The 22,968-nt window shown below is 49.8% G+C and overlaps 1 long non-coding RNA gene across 1 annotated transcript; it reads left to right on the top strand.

Moving 5' to 3' along the window:
• Window positions 1–16,731: 16,731 nt before the first annotated feature.
• Window positions 16,732–22,432, top strand: LOC131921165 (uncharacterized). Its single transcript, XR_009381873.1, has 4 exons — window positions 16,732–16,946; window positions 20,326–20,475; window positions 21,766–21,881; window positions 22,324–22,432. It is a non-coding gene; the product is annotated as an uncharacterized LOC131921165 (long non-coding RNA).
• Window positions 22,433–22,968: the final 536 nt, after the last annotated feature.

The raw sequence follows: 22,968 nt of genomic DNA, 5'->3' as shown, positions 1-22,968 counted from the left end.
AGCCACCTCCAGGGGAGGAAGACTTGCCTACTTAAGCAGAATGCTCCCAGGAAGACCAGGTATGGGGTGCAGCTAGAAAGCCCATATGCTCCCTCAACTTCAGGCTGCATGCAGCCCGCCCCAGGAGAACTTGCCAGACCTTGTTGGGTATTGAGCTCCTTGTCAGGCACCAGGAACAGCCACAAAAGACCAAGAAGGGTCTGGAACAGTTCATGACTGACCCTATGGAGGGGAGGCAATGCTATAAAAATCAGTTGCATACTGGCATCAGGAGACGGGCTGGCTGCTCTGGCAAAAACAGCGTATAAAAATAATCCTGTTATAAACTGACTCTCTCCTATATATAGTGAAGACAAATAATCACCCACTTCCCCGGTTAATGTATTTTGCAAGTTCCTGTTTTTAAATAAAAGCTGGCCTCACAGGCTGAAGTTCTAATGACAGCCACAGAGAAACAATCCAGCCATCATGGAGGTGGCCTGTAGGTCCCTACAGGGGTACAGGAGGTAAGGGATGGGCTATTGCAGGGACCCTGCAGCTCACCCACAGGGAACATCGGGCCACTTAGGAAAAATCCCGAAGCCTCAGTTCCAGATTTTTGTTGCTGCAGGTTTCTGTTCCCTGGCAGGCTGGAGGACTCAGCAGAAAGGGGACCTCCAAGGGCTCTTTCAGCCTCCTGGTTGTGCATGACCTGCACCTGCTCTGGGGCACTATAAAATGTCTGGGATTGACACTGGGCGGGAGGAACCTAAGCCATGTGCACGGTCGGGGTCTATGAATTGTCCCGATCTCTAGGCTGTTCCGACGGTATCAAAGCTGCCTTCCCTGTGTATGCAGCTTACATGAAAAGACCCAGACTCCCGTCCTTCAAGCACCTCTGCCTGGGAACTGCATCCCAGCAAATGCACTGAGGAAGACAGACCCAACAGGCAACTGAGACCTTGACCTGCAAAAGCTCGCAGCTGTGCATACACGGAAGGCGCCCCAGTTAGCCTTCCAACCAATCTCAGCTGAGTCCTGCTGGGCAATGGCACCTCCTCTACACCCTGTCATTTCTACCCAGGAAACTTCACTTTCTGTTCTTTTTACCTCTTTCTTCCCTTAATCTGGGGGAGAGAGTTGAACCCCACTGCTTCCCCACAACCATTCTACTGGAAGACAACGGACCAGAGAAGAAGACATGGCAGTAATGGGGAACACCGTGAAGAACACCTCTCTGGAGTTGCAGTAAGCCCTGGGAACAGGGAACACGACCCTGGTAAGGTCACTGTGCTGACCGTAAAGGGATGTGAAATGGCTGCAGAGTACGTTGTTGGCAGTCTTCCAGCTACTTCAGTTGGAGATTGTGAATCGATCATTCCTTCGGTGAACGTGTGTGGGAGTGCAGTGTCTGCACTACTCAGGGCGTTGCCAATAGCTTAGTGACTGTTAGAGGCCCAGCCCTTGGCTGGTGCTAACCAGGGATGTGTTACCCAAAGCCAAGTCTCTCCTGTCAGTCTTACGATTATGATTCCCAATGTATGATCAAGACCACAGTGGACCTCAGAGATGGAGTAACTTCCCTAAGAGCACAGATCTATAGCATGAAAAGCCAGAACTAAAGTCCCTGCAAGTTCCACACTTAGCTGTCCCACTTCACTGCCCCCGGAGAGATGTCCAAGGGAGATTGCGCAACAACCGGTTCCAGGCACTGCCCTCAGAAAGTCCCTCACCAAGCATTTGAACGTCTCCCACTTCAGTCACAGTCCATTTCCTCTTCCTGGCCTCTATGCTAGAGAATTAGGTGTGGCAACTTCCGAGAAGGAGGGGTGGGGGGCAGCCCGCAGAACATCCTACAGCTCTGAATGTCAGCATTCCTTCACAGTCATCGTACTGGAACCAAAACCCTTCCTGTGAAGGTCACCTGCCCCCATCGGAAGTCCCCCACCCCCTGTATCCTTGTCGAAGCTACACACACACACACACACACACACACACACACACACACACACACACACTCCCCGTCCTCTCCACCTTGGAGAGCAAAGGTTCATTAGCCTCCTAAGAAATCACATCTCTGCCTCTGATGCAACATGTCTGGGGTCTTGTCAACCAACAACATCTATTGCAAGGGGCAGGGGGACTTTAGGGCCGTGGTCAAAGAGTACTTCTGGTGCCTCAGAACTTCTGTCAACCTGGGATTCCATCTGATGGCATTAAGTAGCCGTCTTACTTACTGGAGCATGCTCAAAAGTCAGACCCTCCACAGGGCTTGTTAAAACCCACATGGCAGGGCCCCACAGATTGGTAGGATCCCAGAGCTTGCATCTCTAACAAGTTCTTGGGGGATGCTGCTGCTGCTGCTGGTCCTGGACCACACCCTGTGTCTCCAGAGATTACTTTGTGGAATCTGTGTTAGCCCAGCCATGCCATTTCCACAGAGCACACTTCAAAACATGAATCCAAGAGAACATACTCTGTAAAATCCCAGAAGCACAAGCCGGCAGGCAAGATCAGGAGGTAGAGGGGAGTGAAGAGGTGAAGACAGACAGACAAGCCTCGGCCAAATGTCTAAGAAGAAAGCTCTTGAAGACCGATTGGTGCCTCTAGTACGCAGCACACTGCAAGGGACTGTGGAGGAAGCCTTGTTTATAGCCAGCCTTTCCACCTCATTCCTAAGACGACCACAGTTGATCTGGGCAAAACAGCCCTGCCCTGCCCAGGCCTGCCCAAGTGCTCCCTCATTCCTTGGGAGGTGGTGGTGGTACAGGTGGGGGTGGGTGAAGGGCATGTGGGCCATGGACTGGGAATACCATCTGTCTGCGTCAGCCTGCCAGCCTGCTCCGGACTCGAGCATTCCAGTATGAAGAGCTGAGAAGCTAGGGTTCTGATGACCCTTTTCTACAATCCCCACTAGAAACCGAGATATCAGAAGCTAAAATACGAAAAGATTAACGACGCAACTTCTTTCCAAATTCCTCTGCCCATTCCGTTCCTTCTGAATGGAAATTCCTTTCTTGCGGCCACTCCTAGGCTTTCCTCTTCTGTCTGGTGGGGGTGGGGGTGGAGGGGGTGAGGAGGTGAGGGTGGGAGGGGTGGGGGGGGCGCACATCTGCTCACTCTCTTGCTTCCACACTTCTAGCACCCTTAAGCCCACAAGCATTCCCAGCCAGTCAGCGTCTCGTTCGCCTGCCCCCTGCTCCAGGATCTCCTCTGTTTGTCCTTTCTGGGGAGAGAGGTTTTCCTTTCTGAGATGTCCTTTTCTCTCCTAGGACATCAACAACAAGAACGGGGAGAAGGAGCTGAGGAGACAAAGGAAACGTGACTGTGTGCAGAACTGGGCTGGAAAGGTGTCTTCTCTCCGAGAGGAAAACAGGAAGACTGTAGCGGCCTGGCAGGCAGGTCCCCGGAGGTTTTGAGGGAAGAGTACCCGGGCAGGTTCAGGGTGAGCAAGAAAAAGAAACAGGGTGGAGGCTGTAGCAGGGGTAGCTCTGTGGAGTGTTTACAGAGTGTGAAAAATGCAGAGAATGGCCTGTGGTTATGATGAAACCTCTCTGGGTTCCTGGGACCCCTGTGATCTGACCCCGTTGCCGCTCTGGGACTGGACGGCCTGGGCTGGGTCTTCGTTGGCTCACATCCTCGTGTTCCTGTCTCTGACCTTGCCCTTCTGGCACAGTGCCGAGGCCCTGGTAGATGCTCAGAAAGGGCTCCCTTCTTTCCTCTCTTCAGCTCCAGGGCACTCTTCATGTTGACACGGTGGCCGAATGGGGCCCGAGGTTGATAGGACAATGGGGGAGAGGGGGGGCAAATAATACTTCCCACTGAGCCTCCCTGGACCAAATACCAGCCACACAATGCTGATCTTGGCAGGAAGCCCACCATCTACCAGCCCCCTGCAGGCCTCTGGGGTATGGCTAATTAAAGACATGGTTACTCATTTCATTCCCAAGTCACTATTTAAGGAAGTAGAACCATGCCATTCCTATAAGGCCTCTGACCCGATACTAGAGGCCAACAATGCCAGGGCTTGTCCAAGTGGCCATAAATGCAGAGCTGTTCAAAGAGCAATTGAGGGCCAGAGAGGGAGGACAGCACAGGCCACACAGCTGGACCAGCTGCTGCATGGTCCCTCCTTCCCTTCTCCCCCAACTCCTTCCCCCTCCCGCCCCCACCCTCTGTCCCCTGCAGAATCTGGTGGCCACCCCTCCCAGCTCCCCTGCAGTTAGCTCCTGGTTTTCTGAGCTTATTCAGCTTCACAGCTGACTCAGAAAAGCACTGGTGATCTCTGTGGATTTCCAGCAGAAGCAACGTGCAGCATTTGGGTTTTTTTTTTTTCCCTGTTTGTTGTTGTTGTTTTTAGACTAAAGAAAAACATGGCTTTTTGTAGGTATGTGTGGTGTATGTGCACATGTGTGTTCAGGCACACATGCCTAAGCATGCATGCACGCAGAGGTCAGAGGTAGACGTCTGGTGTCTTGCTCTATTTACGCCCTTCCTAATTCCTTCTAGACAGGGTCTCTTGCTGAACCTGTGTCTGGACTGGTGGTCAGTAAGCCCCAGTGACCCTGTCTCTGCCCCCCAGCAGCACTGGGGTTAGAGGCACACACACAGCCATGCCTGGCTTTTTTAATGTGGATGCTGAGATCCAAGTTCAGGTCTTAATGCTTGCTGCTCTTACTTAGAGAGTCACCTGTTCAACCCCAAACACAAACTTTAATCGGCAAACTCGTGGCTCAGATCTGCTCTAGCGTCAGACCTGATATCAAGAAGGAAATGGGCAGAGAACGCAAAGCTTGAGTCAGACTGTAGCAGGAGCTTGATAAAGAGCCGCCGGAGGAGGCCACTCTCCACTTCCTCCACTGTGATGGAGCCTCCAGCTTCTTCAGGTACCTGCTCCTGCAGCCACGGGCTCTGCCACACCCTCCCTGCTGTGATGGACTGAAGCCACAGCCGAAATAGACTTTCCCTCACCGTCTCTGTCGGGTATTTTGGTCAGAGTGATGTGCAAGTAACTAATACAGAAAACGGGGATCGCGGAGAACGGGATCACCCCAAACACATACTGCTTAGGCGTTGGGAGCTGGTTTGTGGAGGAATTTGGAAGTTTGGAGCCATGGGATAGAGAAGCCCTAAAATGCTATGAACCTACTTTAATGGATAACTCTGGTAGAGTGTGGAAGATCCAGAACGCTGAGACACAGAAGGGCAAAGGGCAGGCTGGGAGGCTCCAGACAAGAACAGGGAATTAGATCTCAAGCCATTTATGTTACATCTTGGCAAGGAATTGGTCTATATTCTTCCAACATCTTTAAAATTTGGAGTGAAGCTGAGTTTTTGTTTATTTGGTTTGGTTTTTTTCAAGACAGGGTTTCTCTGTGTAGCCTTCGCTGTCCTGGGGTTCACTTTGTAGGCCAGACGGACCTTGAACTCAGGGATCTGCATGCCTCTGCCTTCCGAGGGCTGGGATGAAAGGTGTGCGTCACCACGGCTCGGCTTTGAAAACTGGTTTTTAAAATAGTGGGATAACTTATCTGGTTGAGAAAAGTTCAAAACTTCACATCATTAGGCTGACACGGGGTCATTGCTGGCTGCTTTTAGTCAGGTTGACAGTGGGGACTAGGGACAGAATTCTGAGCAGAAAGATGTGGGAAATATGCAATTTGACAAAGAAAAGAGCACAGACTTGTTTAAAGTTGGAGATAAAGCAAGTATAGAGAAAGCAGCTGATCTGTTACAGACATCGGCATCCTTAAAGATGCTGCACACAGAACTAGGAAACAGGGGTGGAGGGTGAGCCTCCAGCTCCCAAAGGCTCAACAGTGTAAAGTACAAACGTACAAACCCATCTGAAAGACTTTCCTTTAAGAGAAAGAGTCAAAAACATGCCTTCCTAAACAGGCTCTTCAGACACAACAGAGCCTGTGCACGTATGACCTCACAGAGACTTCGAGAGCACAAACTAGACCTGTGGCGATTCAAGGCAGACAAAGGCCCAGCGCCAAGAAGGCGACACAGGGTCCCACTCCTAACCGATCCTAACCAACAAGCTAGTTGGCAATTGAACCTGTTGGGAAAGGGAGGATCCACTTTCTTCAAGACGCTGATCTATCAACCACACTCTAGGGCAGACTCCATGCTCAGAAGGAGTTGGCTAACACCAATTCACTCCATGTTTGTGTATGTGTGTCTTTTGTGGTTTTATTTCGTATTTTTCACATTATTGAATTTTTTTTCTTTTTTGTTTGTCTGTTTTGATTTTTTTGTTTTTGTTTTTCTTTCTTTTTTTTTAAAAGAGAGAAATAACATAAAGTTGGATGAGTAGGGAGATGAGGAAGATCTGGGTGGAGTTGGGGGAGGGGAAATAATATGATCAAAATACACAGGGGAAAAAAAATCAAGGCCCTCCTAGACATGCACTGACCAGAAGCATGTTCTTTGGTTTAACCAAACCTGCACTCAGGCTGCACGTGCCTGATACTGCTGCACGTGCCTGATACTGCTGCACAAGAAGCTACAGGATTTAATGGTTGTCATGCTGGGGTTCGGTTTTCCGTCGATCCACTCTTTTCTGCTATCCTCCTGTTCCTCTCTTTTTAGAACGGCAGTATTCACCCTATGCCATCTTATACTAGAAGTATATCCTTTTGTTTTTGACGGAATGGCTCACCGCCGAGTGTTTCTTTTGCACCCCCCGAAGAGACATTCAGACTCTGGAACAATGGTTAGACCTATTAATGTTAGAACTACAGGAATTCTTAAAAAATAGGCAAGATGAAGTCAGACCATGGTGGTGCACGCCTTTAATCCCAGCACTCGGGAGACAGAGGCAAGCTGACCTCTGCGAGTTCAAGGCCAGCCTGGTCTGCATACAGAGCAAGTTCCAGGACAGCCAGGGCAACACAGAGAAACCCTGTCACAAAAAACCAAAAATAAATAAATAAAATAAAAAATAAAACAATAAAACAAGATGCAGCTTGTGTCATGAGATGCCCATGAGCCTTTGGGTCCCGGGGTAGAATATGTGTCCCACAGGCTTAGGCTTTGGTTGTTTATTCCCCATCTGGTGGTACTATTTTGGGAGGCTGTTGAACTGGAAAGTGGAGCCTGCCCCGTGGAAGAAGGTCACATGAGTCGGGCCTCAGAGATAGCCCCGCCTCTAGCCCTGGCCCACTGTGATGTGAGGATCCTGCTGCCATGAGCTCCGCCATGTCTGCCCACCCCTTCTGAAACCAGGAGTCCTTAAGCTGTTCCTGTCAGATCTTGTGGCCACCGTGATAGGAAAGCAGTTGCTACAGAGAGGAAATCGGAAAACAGTAAATCCACATCCAGGATTCCATCCCAGTCAGTGCATGTTCATCGGCCAAAGACAGTGTGCTCATCTCCTGCTAGAGACCAAGGAAGAAGACATTCGGTGTGTCCTTCCACCAAGCCTTTCTATATGTGGTCGTGCGGTCATTTATGATGGTTTATATTGCTTGTCAACTTGACAGGATGTGGAAGCTCTTTGAAGGCAGATCTCTGGGCCTATCTGTGAGGGATTATCTACTGTAGGTTAATGAGATAGGAAGACTCATGGGGATCAGTGCATCCCAAGGGCTGGGGTCCCACACTGAATGGTGGAGGAGAAAGCCAGTTGAGCGCGAACATCTGCTTCTCCCTGATTTCTGACTTTGGGCACACATTACCCAGTTAGCTGCCTTGTTTTTCTTCCACCACACCTCCCCACCGTGATGGTCGGAACCCTCAAACTGGGAGCCAAAGTAAACCTTTCTTCCTTAAGCTGGAGACTTGTTGTTACAGCAATTAAGACAAGTAACTAATATGCCATTTAAGAATAGAAAACATCATTCAATATGGCGATGTCCTCAAGAAACTATAGTGAGTTTTATTATTATTACTGTTACTTTATTTTGGTTTATTTTCATTTTAATAAGAATATATCTGTACAAAATGAATTCTTTTTCTTCTGTCTGGATCCATAAACTTCAGTGACATTTTGGATTAGATAAGGCTGACAAGATGGCTCTGCAGGTGAAGGGACTTGAACAGGCTAGGTTCTCTAAATCCACACAGCAGAATGAACCAACTCACTGGGCTTGTCCTCTGACCTCCACACGGGAGCCTTGATGCGTGGGCTGAAATCAATTGTAACAGAATCAGCAAATTTTTTAAAGTTACTAAATAACTTTAAAACGAACGCTCATTGAACTAATCTAACAAAATAGCTTTAGTCCAAGAGAAGAGCTTGTTCCTTAATTGATTCATTAAAACCCATTAGGTCTAATAAGGGAGATCCTCTGGGAATGGGGAAGGTGTCATCTGAACTGAGCTTCGGTAGGAACTGAGAGATAAGGACCAGCCTTTGGGAGGGACCCAACATGCTACGTGGGGACCCGCTCATCTTCTTCCGGCAGTGCTCTCAAACTGTGTCTGCCTTCCCCAGTTGGGAACTGGAAGATCACATTTCCTTGCTGGAAGGATGACAAGGCTTTTTGTTTGTTTTTGTTTTTATTTTTGTCCCGTCCCCCCCCCCTTTGAGAGGACAGCATTTACTCTTCTTTCTTGAGGCCAAGATCAAACTGACCTCTTGGTTCCACAGTCTTCCGATGATAAAGGAAACCATTCTGGTCAACTAGTTTTTCCCAGCCCCACCCTACCCGAGCAAAGGAACTTCCTGCAGAATCTAGCGCAGACCTCCTCTCCAGGGCCTGTAGGGTGCAAAAGTGGATCCCAGTCTCTACATGGCTCCCAGAACTGAGCCTCTGGCACTTACAAAGTCATATGTGTGTGTTATGTGTATCTGTCTCTACAAATGTCTCTCTGTATTTTTAAGAAATGGGCATCAATTGAGATTTCCCCAGTCCCTGGAGGTCTCTAAGAAACTGTAATTGTCTAGATTTATTTTCCATTGGCTCGTCATATCAGCAGATGATCAACTGATTGATTTGGAAGTCAAAATAAAGTTTAGACTAATTCTTGGCCGAAGGAGCCCTGGTAATGTTTAAGTTTACATTTAAGTATACGGATCTGTAAAATGGGTTCATTTCCTTCTCCAGGTGGTTTCAAGGGGTAAATGAGGCAGTGTAGATAAGGTAATTCAAGTAATTGACAGAGCCAGGCCTGGTGGCTCATGACTGATTCCAGCACTCCCAAAGCGAGCCTGGCTACACAGTGAGTTTCAGGCTAGCCTGAACTATGCACAGTGTGAGAACCATGTCTCAAAACAACACAACGTCAAAATCCAATGGTTTATGAACAGGAGCTGTCCTCCATACCTCTGTTGCTGAAAAAGGGTTAACACGGCACACCTAGATAGGTTTCAGAAAAGAAGGCGGGTTAATCGGAAGGTCTTGCCGCACATCCCTGTAAGTGGATACTTTCCACAGCCGTGCACAGCTTAAGTGGGATCAGTCACCTGGTGGTCAGATGTTTCCAAGTTCCTGGGGGTGAGACAGTTCTGCTGGGGAGCCCAGGAATGCAGCCCGATTTCCTGGTTCAAAAATCACACCTGTGAAATTCTATCCAGGTGGGAAATTCTTCTGCTGGAGCCTCCTGAAGCCAGTGGTTCATTATCAAGTCATTTTCCCAGGTCACTCTGAGGTCATCTCCTTCATTAATACCACAGGCAGGGAGGATAGCCACCCAGGTCAGCTGCCCAGGCTTTGCCTCAAAATCCACAGTAACACCTCTTTTGTTGGACCAGTTACTATACACCAGGTCCCACGCATACAGCCCTATGTGCCTCCTTCTGCATAAGACTCTCTAACTACTCTCCTGGGTTCAGCTACAAAAAATCCAGCAAAAGGCCAGAAATTCAGACTTGGTAAAGCCCAGTCATTCATCCAAAATCACAGCCAGCCGGTGAAAGAACCATTCCTGGTCTTTCTGATTCTGGTACCTGTTACCATCAGGCTAGACTTCACAGAAGCCCATTAATACCACCTTACTCTCCCCTGTCACGTGTGTTCACACCGCATCAGAGAAGCAAAGGGGTTTAAGAATCTCGCTTTTCTCACCTGCTAGGGAAGCAACACAGCCTGTGGTCACATATCAGGTCCTACCTGGTGGATACCTCCATGCTATCCAGAGTATTCTCCCAGCCTGCCTCCTATCACACCATCCTTTACCCCAATGTCTGCTCAAGACGCAATATACTGTCCCGGTTTGTGTGACTTCTCTAGTTTGGCCAAGTGTCCCCTTTTTTCTGAAACACCTGGTTGGAGCAAGAGTGCCACCTGGTGGAACCTCTGGGTCACTGCCAACATTAATTGCCGTGGTGGGCAGGCTAGCGGGATGAAGTTTCTGAAGGCTGAATAGTTTCCTGAAGGCTGAGTAGCGCTCGTGCTTCCTGGACATGTTCCTAGACAGCTCCAAGAACTTGCTCAGCAAGGTCCAGGTCCTGACTCCCCTGAAACTGACAGGTGTTCTCAAATACAGGTCTGAGACTTTGAGGGAGTACATTCCTCAGGTTCAAAGCACAAGGCTGGGATTAAGACAGAACCCAGAACCATGCCAGTACGAGACTGTATTCCATCTTCCTAAACATTTTTCAATGTTTTTCATCATAACCTTTTGGTATTCGTTTTAATGTTTTAAAATATGGCTTATCTTCTTGCAGACTTTGGAAAAGCACTCTTTCTTATCTTCTTTTTCTCTTTCTTTCTTTCTTTCTTTCTTTCTTTCTTTCTTTCTTTGTGTGTGTGCCCAAATTAAACGCCTCCCTTGCCTTTTCCTAGTAATGACCGTACTGAACAAAGCCCTCTGGAAAAGGATTTCACTTCTTTGTAAAGCTCCTGCTGTACACTGGCAAATGCACAGACCTTGTGTGTCCACACACCCATCTTCACGCCTCCTGTCTGACACTGGCCTGGATTTACCCCTCTCAGCAACACACACCTCCTGTCTGTTTGATGCCCAGGCTCAAGTCCCCAGCGAGTACACAAGCCGGCACTCATGCTGGGCAGTCACTCGGGACTGATCTGGTAAAAACACACCACCATGGCAGACTGCGGCAGATCACTGCTCCTCTGGCAGTCAGTGGCTTTGTCCAGATAACAAGATGCTTCTACTCTGGCGTGTTCAGGACCACCAGGCCAAAAACCCAGGCAAAGACTCCTATCCACACTATGCCCTCCCCTGACATTGGCCACAGCAAACTGGAGTCTGTCCTGGGACATCTCTAAGAGTCCCCATACAGCCCTGTGCCTGCTGCACTGGATCTCCCTGTTCTCCATCAGGCATAGGCCAAGTAGGGAGCTACCAACCTAGAATGTATGAGTGGCTGGCGGTGGGGGTGTCGAGAGAAGTTGAGATTTTATACAGCAAGTATTTGTGTTTTCTGGGGAGATGGTTTATCATGTCCTGCCTACTTTCTAGGAGAGCTCTGGCCTTTACCAAGCAAATGAAAAGATGCCCTGACACAGGGACCCAGGCATTTCCTGGTGTGCTGAGTTGCAGGCGGATGGGGAGGGAGCTCTTTCTGACAAATGGAGTCTCAGCAGCATGATCCATGCCCATCTTTGCTCCCCACTTGCCATTTCCAGTCATCTCAGCCCTGCTGGGGTTCTCAAGCAGAGTTCTTGGAAAGCTGTAGACTCTCCTCAGGAACACCCATCCACCCCAGAGTGCCCTGTCTTCCGCAAGATGGTTTCTGGGCCAGCCCTCACTGTGTTTCCAGGCAGGGTTTCTCTGTGTAGCTTTGGAGCCTGTCCTGGAACTCACTCTGTAGACCAGGCTGGCCTCGAACTCACAGAGATCCTCCTGCCTCTGCCTCCCAAGTGCTGGGATTAAAGGTATGCGCTACCACGCCTGGCGGGAACAAATATTTGTAATATTCCTTTCCTAGAAACAGAGCCCCACCACCATTCTCAACATTTTCCAGATGAGGAGTGGTAGTCATGTGGGTGGGACACAGCCCAGCTGGGCCCCCTGGAGGGGAGTAACACCCAGGCCACTCTACCGTCAGGTTAGGACAACACACAATGCCCACTTTGCAGTTAATGGCTACAGGCTGCCATGAGACTTAACCTTTGCTGATTTTTGTAGCTCCCTGTTTGCCTCCACCCATACTCAGAGCACTCAAGAGAGAGACCTCTGGCTAGGGGAATTCTCAGGAGAGAGCGGCCATTGGCTGAAGCCAGCCGGTCCCCTGGCAGGGCCTGGGAACCCCACAGCTTTGTTTTTAAAGACCCAAACAGGAAACCAGCTGACTCACCTTACTTCCACATCAGGATAAAGAGAGTTGGATTTCATGACCAGAAAGGCTTCCTCCACGGAACTCAGTGGTTAGCTTTATTCTACCTTCTTCGGCCAGAACAAAATTCATAAGAAATCTGATAAGGTCGAGGGTTGACCATTCCAACCTCTGCTTCTCCCAAACACTACAGTGGACAGTAGCTCAAGGCAGAAGGCCTACCCAGCAGGCTTATGCCCACCGTGGAGATGCCTACCCAGCAGGCTTATGCCCACCGTGGATGACTGAAGCCCCGCCCCCACAAGAGTCACTGAAGCATCACACTTGCCCCCAACAACAGAAGACATGCCCGTGCTTTGCAGGATGGGGTGTCTCACTCTGTTTTGGGTCCTCCTGGTGGTGGTGGTGGTGGGGAGGTAGCCTGTAAAGTTTCCTTACACTAGATTCTCTTGTCCCAAAGCCTCTGAGCCCCTGGCAGCCGCTGACACCACTTCCCAAAGTTGTGGGTCAGCTTGCGTATGTGGAACCCAAGGACTCGACCAGCTGTGGGTAGGAGAAATAGTTAGACCTACCACGGCCACCTCTGCACTGAATAGCCACAGACTTTCTTGTCTGCTTTCTCTGACACATACAGAAGAGCACGAACTTACACTGCATTTACGTTGTATTGTCATATAACATAATATCAGTTGATGTTAGAGGAGATTTAAAGCATGCAGGAGAACACGCACAGGTTATTTCAAAAACACACCGTATTTCATTTGTTTGTTTGCTTGTTTATTCAACTACTTATCTGGGATGGGGGTGGTCTGACAATGTGGTCCACGCTGGGCTTCCAACTCCTGGGCTCAAGGGATCCTCCTCCCTCAGTCTGCCTAGTGCTGGGACTCCAGGCAGAAGCCTCCACAGAGGTTGTGAAGAGGCTGCAGATGTGGCATGCACAGGGGTCCTGTTTCCCAGAGAGGAACCTGCAGAGACTCGGTGTTTATCTGCAGTTCTCTAAGAAGCAATTCGACCCTCTCCTGTCCCCTCCTCTGGATGACAGGTTTCTCCTCGGAAGAACACAAAAGCCCACAGAGAAGGATGTGAGGAGAGCAGCCCAAATTCAGACCCAGGCCTGGGGAACCCCCGGTGCTATTCTTCCATGGATGCTCAGGCACTTCCAGGAACTCGGGTGACAAATGGGCCACTCAGCCCTGACCAATGGTTTTCTGTACGTCCTCTGCTGCTCTTATTGGTGGACCAGGCCTTAGGTCTCTTTCTGGTCTCTTTCCTATTGGTGAAGGAGGTGTGTATGGATTGATGATCGCCTCAAAACCTAAAGTCAAGAATATGGGCCGGGCGTGGTGGCGCACGCCTTTAATCCCAGCACTTGGGAGGCAGAGGCAGATGAATCTCTGTGAGTTCGAGGCCAGCCTGGTCTACAGAGCTGGTTCCAGGAAAGGCGCAAAGCTACACAGAGAAACCTTGTCTCGAAAAACAAAAACAAAAACAAAAAAAACAAAAAAAAATATCCACCACTTCCAAAAGGTTCTCTAGCCAGGCCCTTTATCTTATAGTCAGTGCTTACTGTGAGTCTCCAGGTAGTTGCTGCCCTTGAGAGGCTACAGGCTTCTTCAATGGCAGAGCATCTTGGTGCTGGAGTTTGGACTTGGCAGGGGGTGGGGGGTGGGTGGGGGGGTGGGGGGGGTCTGATTATAAAGCTGTTCTCCTCATCACTCTGGGACCCCTGGTGTTTCAGAAAATGACCTGGGGAAGGTTTCAGTGCCCGAGCTCATGAATAGGGTCACCTAAAAACAAGGCCCAAACCATCCCTGGGTCGTCTGTACTACTCCTGGCAGAGTTTCAAACACTGCCCAAGCCCGGCCCTCCTTCCTAAACTTCCCTCCACTTCCTCCTAACTATGCCCTGCGCTTGTCAGCCCTATACACGGTACATTCCTTCGTGTTCTCCACTTCTCTAGTCCTAGGACAGAAGCACAGCATAGCTTGGTGTTTCTGGGGTTACGTGCCACTGTTAAAGTCACCACAATTGTGTCCAATGCTGACTAAGTCTACATACCACTGTAAAAGACATACAATGTTAGGGAATGTTAGCATTCAGACCCGCCCCTTGGGGACCCACCCAGCATCCTGACCACACCATCTTCTGTAAAGTCCCCTTTAAGAGAAAACTCCTCCCTCTTCTCTCTCTTCTTTCCTGTCTCCATCTCTCTCCTTCCATGAGGCTGCATGCACCTCTACTCTCTCTCTCTCTCTCTCTCTCTCTCTCTCTCTCTCTCTCCCTCTTTTTCTCTCTCTTCCATCTCCTCTCCCCTTTAATAATAAAACTTTCCACACGGATGCCATGTCTGCCTGGTGTAACTTTCCACGGTGCCACGCTACCGCCCGCCACGTCTGCACGGCACGGTTGTCTTTTCACCTTGGCTCAAACCTGCCAAGGCTGCCACACACCATTTTACAACATACTGCACCTCAGAATCCTTTTCAGCACAGCCTGCCAGGTAGCCACTGCCAATCAATCAACTTGATCTTGACCTGAAGCCTATGTGTATCATTAGCACAGCCAGTGACGCATGGCATTTCATTGCCGGCTGCTTCTAACCTTCCTGCCTGGCTCACCTGGTGTTTCTAGGAAAGGAAGGAAGGAAGGAAGGAAGGAAGGAAGGAAGGAAGGAAGGAAGGAAGAAGGGAAGGAGGGAAGGAGGGAGAGAGGGAGGAAGGAAGGGAGGGAGGGAGGGAGGGAGGGACAGAGGAAGGGAGGGACGGAGGGACGGAGGGACGGAGGGACTGAGGAAGAAGGGGAGACTAATTCTTACCCTGCTGAGGAACTTTAGTTGGGAACCACACTTTAGTCTGTTGACTTCATTCAGTTCCAACATCACCTTACAAAACTCACTCTTCGTGGGCCTTCAAGGAACTGGTGAGGTTTGGGTCTCATTCCGAGGCCGGGGAGCCTCCCGTACGTCAGCACTTTGGGTCTCACTCAATCTCGTTTCCCTTCTAACAGGCCTGAGCTTGAAGCTGCCCCTTTCACCTCCCACTTCCGCCTTCTTTTTAGAGCTCCAGCTGACAAGAGAAGTTTCTGGTCCCACTTCCCTCTTCTCCCCCCCCCCCTCCACCCTCCATCCCATCCCCACCCCCCTTTTCCTCTGCCCACCCCCTGGATAAAGAAGTAACTGGGACGACTTTCTGCCGAGTGATAAAACCCTCCTTGGGGGTCTGGGAGCCCTTGGGGGTCCTTACCTTGTGCCACACACCGCTGCATTTCTGCACCAGCCCATGCTGCAGCTCTGGCTGAGGACACATTTTTCCAAGGCCTCTCTAGGAGCACTGAGTTTTGCTTCTAAGTCAGTTCAGCGACGGTGCATCTGGATGTCTTTTCTCGGCCAAAGACCACTCAGTGTTTAAGGAGAGGAAATGATGAAATGGTGAGGAGAGCTGGAGGAAGAATCGAAGGCCCTTCTTAAGCAGCATTTTTGGTGGTCTGAAAACAAAGAAATCAAAAGCACTGGATAGCATGCTGTCTAAACATACTTTGTTTCTTCAGAAAGAAAAAAAAAATTGCCAGGGGAAAAATACATTTAACAAAATGGCATCTATTGGAAGATAGCCGTGGATTTTTAAGAACCCTGAAATGTAAGAGGGTTAGCCCAGACTTAGTTATTAATATCTTGGAACCAGCTGGGGAGTAAAATTAGGCTGTACAATCATTGCACCATTTGCTCTGCCAAGCTGGAAATAACACGTTTCTCACACACTTCTCCAGGAGAAAAGTACCGCGCTGGGGCGCAGGAGAGACAGATCTGGTTTCTTTGTCTTTGTCTCCTCCTTTGTCGGGTTCATCATCTCACTCACCGAGCTCACAGATCGAAGGGTCAAAGTGCAGAGGTGAAGCTGGCCTTGGGGTCAGGCTGCCGGCGCTCTCCGTGATGACGGCGGACCCTAAGCCTCCCCTCCCTATTCCCTCATTCCCTCATCTAGCAAATGAGGCCAGTGACGGTAGGGACAGCTGGTCCGCCGAGCATCCAGGTGGAGCACAGAACGCTCTCAGTGATGCCCAGCCGCTGTCAGGTGATGTCTCTGCAGCAGGCTCTGCCACCAGGTCCACTTCAAAAACAGACAAGCCCTTAGGCAGCCCGGCGGAGAAAAAGAGAAAGTTCAGACCAGCGGAAGAGGCAATGTCACTGCCAACCTCATAGAAACAGACTCACGGGGGACAGATAAGACAGCCGCATGCCAGCGGTTCAGACAGCTTGGATAGGGTGGCAGCCTCTAGAAACGTAGGTCACCCGACTCCCATGAGAGAGAAAGCCCTGAGAGATCTACATCAGGAAACTGAGCCAACACAGACAAACCTCTCCGAGAAGAAATCTCAGGACCAGGTGGCTGGCTGCATTTGTAAATTCTCCAGAACATTTAAAGAATGAACAACCACGCTTGTCCAGCTCTCCCAAACCATGCAACAAGATGAATACTTCCAAACTCATTCTGTGAGGTCATCATTACCCAGAAGCCAAAAACCAGTTCCTTACTCTCAGAATTCTGCCCTCCCTGACCTAACATGCTCCACATTCTCTCACTCCAAATTGTTTCTCTTCTTAGCTTTGATCCCCACCTCACACACAGGCTACCTAGTCACCCTGCCTTCTCCATTAGCATTCAAGTTCCCTCACAGCAGGGCATTTATTGTCGGTTTGGAGTGTTTCTTGGTGAATTCTCAGCGGCTGGAATGGTACCCGTCACATAATAGATGCTCAGTAAAAGTTTACTAAGTAAGTAAGTGAACACGCTGTCTAATCATTCATTGTGGGGAGACTGTTGCACAAACACGGGGTGGGGTGGGGAGGACAGAAACGGCCACCAGGAGAAAATGAGCTTCCAGAGGCAGAGAGATAAGCAAGAAAGTGCCCTGTCAGGAGAATAAAGGAAATGGGTTTCTTAAAAGCAAGCACGCTCCTTGTGTGCATCAATGCCGGAAAGTCAGCACACAAAATGCCCATTGGAACTTCCTGTGAATGAAAGATTACTCGACACAACAGAGAAGCCACACGGGGACACGGGAGGGCTGAGTCGATGGGACGGGTTTGGGGAGCGAGAGGGGAGAGCCAGGCCCTCAGATAATAAATAGGTGGCACAGAGTGAGAACTTGATATGTGTAGGTAATGGTATGTAGTGTGTGATGTTCTCCTCCTTAAACGGGGTGTCTTTGCTCTGGGAACCTTTGAGATCCTCTCGTCTTGTTTTTCTGAAATCGTTTCAGTTCCTGCTGCAGGGCGTTTTGCTGTATCCCCCAACTTAACAGTGTGTTCCCATCTGTGTTCGGGCTCCCGCCTCATCTCTCCTCCCCCTTGCCTTTCCCGGGCTCCATTTCCGCTCCTGCTCCTGAGAAATGAACTTGTGGATCTGCCACAAACGAGTAGGGGCCCACAGCATCTGCCTTTGTGTCCAGCACTTCATCCTGCTTCACCTCACTGCCACCAGAGAGACGGGGTTCCAGTCTTGTATTTAGGCAAGGTTGGGTTTTTGTTGTTGTTGTTGTTGTTGTTTTTCGAGACAGGGTTTCTCTGTGTAGTTTTGGTGCCTGTCCTGGGTCTTGCTTTGTAGACCAGGCTGGATTCGAACTCACAGAGATCTGCCTGGTTCTGCCTCTCAAGTGCTGGGATTAAAGGCGTGCACCACCACTGCCCGGCTTAGGCAAGTTTTGGAAGTAGATTTTTGCTATAGAAAGGGAAGTACAGAGAAAATGGGGGACATGTTTGAAAGGCCGAGGGACAGGTGAGGATGCTGTTTTCATGTGGCTGTAAGTCTGAGGGTCCGTGGAAAAAATACAGCTGAGGGATGGGGTGGACTGTCTAAGAGAGAGGAGGGTGCTGGGAGAGGAGCTGGATCCCAGTCACAGGACCGGTGTGTGCAAGGAGGAGCCATCTTGCCCGCACCTCAGGCTACACGCAGGAAGGAGGATGTGGAGAACTGACTCTTCTAGGCCCTGCCAGGACCCAGTCTCCTGGAACCAAGTCTGTTCACCGTGTAACTCTTTTTTCTGGCTCAGTTGAGGATGCTCAAGGGGCAGGGCAGAGGCTGAAGGGGTGGGAAGCGAAGCTGAGGAATGGAAAATGCCTACTTCAACGCTGTCATGTTTGTGAGAGACACTCCGCCTTCTGAGTGATGCTCTCCCTTCTCTAGTGTGATGCTCTCCCTCTGGTGTGATGCTCCCTCCTCTGGTGTGATGCTCTCCCTCTGGTGTGATGCTCTCCCTTCTCTAGTGTGATGCTCTCCCTCTGGTGTGATGCTCCCTCCTCTGGTGTGATGCTCTCTCTCCTCTGGTGTGATGCTCTCTCTCCTCTGGTGTGATGCTCTCTCTCCTCTGGTGTGATGCTCCCTCCTCTGGTGTGATGCTCTCTCTCCTCTGGTGTGATGCTCCCTCCTCTGGTGTGATGCTCTCCCTCCTCTGGTGTGATGCTCTCTCTCCTCTGGTGTGATGCTCCCTCCTCTGGTGTGATGCTCTCTCTCCTCTGGTGTGATGCTCTCTCTCCTCTGGTGTGATGCTCTCTCTCCTCTGGTGTGATGCTCCCTCCTCTGGTGTGATGCTCTCTCTCCTCTGGTGTGATGCTCCCTCCTCTGGTGTGATGCTCTCCCTCCTCTGGTGTGATGCTCTCCCTCCTCTGGTGTGATGCTCTCTCTCCTCTGGTGTGATGCTCCCTCCTCTGGTGTGATGCTCTCTCTCCTCTGGTGTGATGCTCCCTCCTCTGGTGTGATGCTCTCTCTCCTCTGGTGTGATGCTCTCCCTCCTCTGGTGTGATGCTCTCCCTCCTCTGGTGTGATGCTCTCCCTCTGGTGTGATGCTCTCCCTCTGGTGTGATGCCCATTACAATAACAGCCTCCCAAGTGTGAGGCGGGTTACCCCATGGGTAAATTACTGGGAAGAAACCGAACACGCACAGTCTTGTCCCTTTCCGGTCTCCTTTTCCTCTAAGGGAACAGATGGTAAGCATAGGCACAAAGCTTCTCTCCACACTTGCCTGTGGGGAGGGAGGAGGAGTCTGGCCTCATCATGGTTCTGTGGTAGAAATGGACAGCACCCGGGTTCAGCCTTAGGAAGTCCTTCACCCACAAAGACCTCAAGTTCTCCAGTGTCTGCTCTACTGCGGGAAAGTGATGTTCGGTTCCTGTACATCTGCCTTTCTCCTTCGTTCCCCACTCTCCTCTCTGTCGTCTCTCTACCACCACCACATCACCACCACACCACACTACCACACCACCACATTACCACACACCACCACATCACCACTACACCACACTACCACACCACCACATTACCACACACCACCACACCACACCACCACACCACCACACCACCACACCACCACACCACCACACCACCACACCACACCACACCACCACACCACCACACCACACCACACCACCACACCACCACCACACCACCACATCACCACACACCACCACACCACACCACCACAACACCACAACACCACACCACACCACACCACCACACCACCAAGTCATCACAACCACCACCACACCAACAACAACAACCACACCACCACACCATCACATCACCACCACAACACCACACCACCACACCAACAAACCAACAAACCACCACAACACCACTACCACAACACCACCATCATCACCACCATACTACCACTAGATACCACCACTAGATACCACCACTAGCACAACACCACTACCACACCGTCACTACCACACAATCACACCATTACCACAACCACCACCACACCACCACCACCACCACACCACCACTACCAGCACACTGCCACTACCATCACCACACTACCATCACAGCACCATGACCACCACCACACTACCACCCAGAATGTTCCAAAAGAGACTGGGAAGAAGCAGGAGGATTACTGCACTGGGAATTAGACCACCAAACGTGGCTTGTGGAATGTGCTTCTCAAAAATCATTCCTTCTGAAATACAGACTCTCAAAAAAAAAAAAAAACCCAAGAATTATTTTCTGATATCATTTAATAATGGGGTCCATATTTCTGGAAGGGAACAATTGTGGTGTAGAAATGAGAGCCAGACCCTTTGATGGATGTGTCCAAGCCCCAGGATCTGCTTTCTCAATGCAGCCAAAGCACAAGCCAATCATTTCTTCAGCTCTTTCCAGGAGTCCACGGTTTTCTATCTGGAAACAGCCATCACCACACCCACGGCTTCAAGCTGGAGAAAATGCCCCTGAATCATCCCAATATGTGAAGAGTCGGTAGAGCAGCATGCATACTGCGAAGGAGGCGAGCATCTGCCAAGGTGCATTCCTGATGGGTGAGAGAAAATGCCTCGGCGAAAGCAAAAGCAGGTGTTGGCGCCCAGAACGTGCTGCCCTGGGTTCAGTCCTCAGATCTGTAATCATATTTCTTATTTTTTTAAAAACTTTTAAAAGTTTATTACTACTTACTTATTTATGTATTTTATGTATGTGAGTGTTCTATTTGCATGTATGCCTGCATGACAGAAGAGGCCATTGGATCTCACTGGATCCCACGGTTGTGAGCCATCATGTAGGTGCTGGGAATTGAACTCAGTTCCTCTGGAAGAGCAGCCGGTGCTCTTAACCACGGAGCCATCTCTCCAGCCCCCATAATCATCTTAGAAATGGTCACTATTACGGCCCCCAAGTTACTTCAGTCTCCACGCTGCTAATTGAAAAACACTGGGTTCAACTGTGCGCCCTCTCTGCACAACTTCTGCTATCTGTACATTTAACCAAGCCATTATCGGGGCTGTGGGTGAACACAAAGAACATCCGTGAAACTGCTCTTACCGTTCAACTAGCATGCTCTCTCAAGAATCAGAGGGATGTTCAAAATGTGTGTGGGGCATTGGAATCTGTGGAAAGCTAAAAAAAAAAAAAAAAAAAAAAAAAAAAACTGGGTCTGGAAAGTGGGTGGGGACACCGTTGGTGGGGATGCGGCTGCTGAGCCTGGGGCTTGTGTGTGGTCCTCACACTGCTCTGCCTACGGCGAATGACCTCCCGCCATCCCACATTACCCTGGCAGTTGTTTGATGTGCCGAGAGGGAGACTCTGGCCCTTGTTCTTTCCAAGAAGCAAACGTTCCCACCCCGCCCCCAATCCGACGACAGTCCACAGCACCAAACCTCCTAAAAGGAAGATGGGGTGCTGCTGACAACCGGGGGAACTGGGGTGTAGGGTTAAAGCCTGACAAATGCCACCATCCCTGGGCTCTGTGAGGACACTGGGTTGTGTAGGTACAAAGTCAGTGTCTTGATTCACCCAGGACTGCTTCCTGCAGTGAGCCTGGCAGCCTGGCGGTTCTCCCCGCTTCCACCGTCATTCTGTTCCTATTTTTGAGGCCTTTCTGAACTGGAAGTGGGGACATGCTGGAAAGCAAACTCACCCTTGACCTTCATGGAGGGCACAGCCATACCGATGCATCTGGCTTGAAAACAACCACCAGCCTCTCTCTAGTGGCTCCGAGCCCACAGGGGATGTAGAAGAATTACATCCAAGACCTAGGCTTGATCTTAGAGACGTTCAGGTAAGAAAGATTCCATTGACACGGACTTGAATTTCTAAAGGTGGAGAGAGCGTCAGGTTTGAATTATCTGAAAATGAGAAAGCTAATCACTACGAAGTGAAGGAGAAGGGAGTGTCACCATGTCACAGAGGACAGCATCGTCATCCAAAGATCACGGTCAGTAAACACTGCTTACTGGAAACATTGCCACATGCAATTCTGGGGCACCGTGATTCAAATAAACACTCCCACTTCACAGATCTGTTGTAAGAGACATTAACTTTGAACTCAAAGAATGACGTGGGCTGGGGGTGGGGGGCAGGGGGATGGCGGGGGACAAGGGTGCTTGTTGACAAAATTGATAATCTGAGTTCCATCCCCCAGGGTCCACATGGTGGGAGGAGAGAAAGAACTCTGTAAGTTGTCTTTCGATCTCCACACAAGCACCATGACATTACACACACACACACACACACACACACACACACACACACACACACACACACACACACAAATGTGAAGAATGAACCGAGCTACCTAAGAAGTGGGGGAAGAAGTTGCTTGTGTGGGGTTGCGCATCAGATGAAGGCTAAAGCTAACTTTTCCTTGTTTTTCACAGTGACTTCTGGGTGCTCACAGCGGTCATGGTCGTGGAAAATCACAAACCTTGATGACTTCCAGGTCTGACTGTCTGTGGCTTCTCTGAGGCTCGCCCACCCCTCCCCCACGACACTGGCAGAGGGCTGCCTGGCATGTGTCATGCCCTAACCACACGCCAGGCTCGATGCTGGAAAGTTTCATTGTTTGATTTGGTTTGGTTTTGGCAAGCTCTTACTTTGTAGCCCAGGTTAGACTGGATCACATGATCCTCCTGTGTCAGCCTTCCCAGGCATAAGCTGCCATCCCTGGCTTTATGTTGAAATTTATAATATATATATAATTAATATATAATTATATATAAATAATATATATTATAAATCACAAATATATATAATATGTAATTTAATTTGTCACAAAATCTCTTAAAGTTTTATTTCTACTAATTCTACAGTGAAGAATCAGACACAGAGCACTGATACAATTCACATAAGGCCCCAAAGTTGATAAGCCTAGGAGAGGCAAATTTTTTAGCTCAGGTTTAGTGGCCCCATAGCCCATGCTCTGCAAGAACTCCTTCGTCATCTTCCAGCAGCAAATCCAGTAGGAAAGTTCAGCCGTAGCTGCAAAGGTCTTCAAACTCTCCTCCGTCACACACTGGGGCTCC

This window comes from Peromyscus eremicus, chromosome 10, assembly GCF_949786415.1.
Source record: "Peromyscus eremicus chromosome 10, PerEre_H2_v1, whole genome shotgun sequence".
Lineage (NCBI taxonomy): Eukaryota > Metazoa > Chordata > Mammalia > Rodentia > Cricetidae > Peromyscus > Peromyscus eremicus.
This window is presented reverse-complemented; position numbering and strand designations above follow the sequence as displayed.